Here is a 3,403-nt window from a genome sequence, read left to right on the forward strand (position 1 = left end):
GCACTGCTCTTACAGAGGACCTGACTGAGTTCAGTTCCCAGTGCCCATATTGGGTAGGTCACAGCCACAGCTTGGTCTCCTAGGGGTTGCAATGCCACTGGCATCTGCAGTTGTATACACACACACACACACAGACATAATTAAATAGGAGTGAACAAAAGGTACCAGGGTTGCTAGGGTGACCATTGCTGCCTTCATGTGAGGTATATATGCTGTGGCTTACACTTGAAATACCCTGATTTCACAAAAGTGGGCAGATGGTCAACCATCTTCCAGATTGGTTTACAACTAAACAGACTGAGCAAGGCCAGAATTGGGGTGTGCGTGCAGTGTGTGTGTGTGTGTGTGTGTGTGTAAAAAGAATGCCAAGTCCTGAGACTGGGGCTACCCATAGTTAGGAGCTGCAGCTTCATAGAAGATCATACTGGAGGAGTTTGAGCCTGAGGAGGAGAGGGTAGCACACGGAAGGGCAGCTCCAATGAGGCTGAAGGGAGCCCGATTACTCAACCTGTCCACTTGGGGTTCTGTGACTTGACAGAAGTAATGGAGTGCAGTGTTAGAAAGAAAGTGGTTTGTTGACCACCATCAGCTGTTACAGGAATAGAAGCTGGGGTGTCACACCCCAGACCTACTGTCTGCAGTTGAAGCCCAGTCTAACCCTGTTGTTCATGAGCTGGACTGAGAATCTTGGGCATAAAGATGCTTCTCCACCCTGTTTTAACAAGCTGCAGATTGGGATTCTTATGCTTGCTAAAGTTTTAGAGGTAAGTTTTACACATTAGAATCACCTGACAGCTTTTCAAACTTGGGCTCAAAGTTAGATCCATACCATTAGCTCAGTATTTGGCAGGGGACCCAGACGTTGGCATGGCTTTTAGAAAACAGGTTATTCCATGGTAGAGGGATAAGAGCCAGTTTCCTTAGCTGATGTCTGTCAGATAAAGGATCCCTTTTTTTTTTTTTTTTTTGGTAGAGGAACCTGGTTCCTTTGAGCTGTCTGTCAAGCCTCCGAGTGGTCTTAGTGACTTATCTGAAATATTTGCTGTGTTGTTTATACAGCTTATTCTCACTTTTGGGCCTTTTAGCAAAAACCAAATATATATAGTGTAGTCATATGTTCATACCTGTTTTATGCATGTTTCTGCTTAAAAAGATATCCTTTGTTGCTTGCTTTGTTTTCTAAGCTTTTCTGTGTAGCCCAGGCTGTTTTCTAAGTCCTGAGATAACAGCATGTGTGTGCAATGTACACAGTTGTAACAGCTCCAACCAATGGCATTGGGGTACATTTCTTTCTCAAGGCACATTATCGCTTTCCTATGCTTGGGAATGGTGATGAGCAAGCACTGTGCCTGAAGATCATTTTTTCAACCGAAATTCAGCCACAGCACTTGTGCATGAAAACAAGGTGCAAGTTAGATGGTTTGCTCAGAACGAGAGCTGGCTCAGGAAGGTCAAGGGTCACCTTGCTAGCCTTACCTAGGGAGATATGCCTCAGAGCACTCAAACAAGCAGAGAACAGTGGAGGCACTATCTTAGTTAGCTTCCTATGTGGATGATAAGACACCGTGACTGAAAGGCGCTTGTGGAGGGAAGGGCTTGCTTACTTGAGCTTACACTTTGAGGTAACAGTCCATCACTGAAGGAAGTCAGTGCAGGAACTCAGAGGCAGGAGCTGATGATGCAGAGGCCATGGAGGGGTGCTGCTTACAGGCTTGTTCCCCATGATTTTCTCAGCCTGATTCTCTTACAGAACCCAGGACCACCGGTCCAGGGTACCACCACCCTCAATAGGCTGGTCCCTCCCATGTCAATCACTAAGAAAATGCCCAACAGGCTTCCTACTGCCTGATCTTATGGTAGCATTTTTTCAATTGGGGTTTCCCCCTTTCAAATGATTATCTTGTGTCAAGTTGACATAAACTAGCCATCACACGTTGAGTAATAATTCTGGCAGCACAAGTACATGGTTGTAAGTAGACAAGCCCCCAAATCTTACTAGGATTGACTATACATCCTTAAATGATGTTTCAGTCTTGTTACACTCGATAATAATGTGGGTAGAGAAGTGAATCCATTCATTGCCTTGGCCATATATCCAGCTTATGCCCAGGGTCTAACGGGTTACCCCTGTAGGGATCAGGACTGGTCTGGACTGAGATACCAAGATCTCTCACTTGAACATCAGTGACCCTGGACTGATTTTCTTTCTCCATAGGCAACTGCCTCTGTAAAGTCCAGTTCTTCACACTAGCCTAGGACAGCACCCTATACTCTGGCCCTCGGCTGCCTTTTCTACCTGTGCCCCCTTTTTACATTCATCTAAACCATCTAGCTGTCCTTGGACCCATCAAACCCTCATCTCTTATTCATATACTTGCCAGTTTCTCTGCCTTGGGAACGCCCTTCCCCTGGGTATATGTCTCTCTTTTGATTAAATGTTTTCTCATTTGGCTCCTATAGAAGAACAATTTGCTGTGCGTTCTCTAAGCCCCTTGCCCTGCTGATTTTCTCCATAACACCCCTCACTGGCTGTCATACTGTCCATCTCCTGGAATATGGTTCTAGAGAAAGGGCTTTGTTCTCTTTCAGTAGCTGCAACCTAGTTCCAATACAGGAACTGACACGTTAAAGGTAACAAACACTGATACATGGATAAACAGTGTCCCTTCTTCATATGCTGTGCAAAATTCTGAAAAACCCTTTTCCATTTAGGTTAGAACTAGTAGGTTTTCCCTGTCCTGATGGTCCCTTTCACACCCCAGAGCGAGGACACCTCAGAGACTAGAACCTCAGATAAGAGAACCCCGAGCACCTCACTACCACACTAGGAACTAGTCTTTAGCATCTTGGCAGGACAGTGGGTGGCTTTCAGCATACTTTTGGCTTTTACACTGGGAGGTTAAAAGTTGCGGGGGCAGCCGAGGCTACCCTGTAATGGCCAGTTGCTTTATCCTGCTTTGGGTTCAGCTAGCCTAGAATCTCACCCAACCTTCTTTCAGCTGCTCTGTGGCATATTTTTATCCCTGTTGCCCGGCTTTCTGGTTCTAGGATGTTGCCTGATGCATCCCAATTGTAGCCTTAGCTGCCCTTATCCTAACAGGCACCCTTCACCAATAGCAACCATTGAATTCTCTCATCTGGGCAGAACTAGATGGTTCTCACAGGGCACCCTGCAACCTCTGACAGGAACCATTAAGAACCCAAAGAGAGCTCTGGTTTAAATTTCTGAGTCAAACTTTAAAATCAAAAGTTTTTCTTTCACTTTTGAGAGCTTCGAATCATGCTTTTAAAAATAGCAGCATGGTGGCAAATTGTGCGCTCCTGTGCATGCTTTCATCTGGTGTTTTTCTTAATCAGAAATAAGTCTCTGGAATCTCTACAGTCTAGCACTTTGAAAGTTCCA

The sequence above is a fragment of the Mus pahari genome, chromosome 10 (assembly GCF_900095145.1).
Source record: "Mus pahari chromosome 10, PAHARI_EIJ_v1.1, whole genome shotgun sequence".
Taxonomy (NCBI): domain Eukaryota; kingdom Metazoa; phylum Chordata; class Mammalia; order Rodentia; family Muridae; genus Mus; species Mus pahari.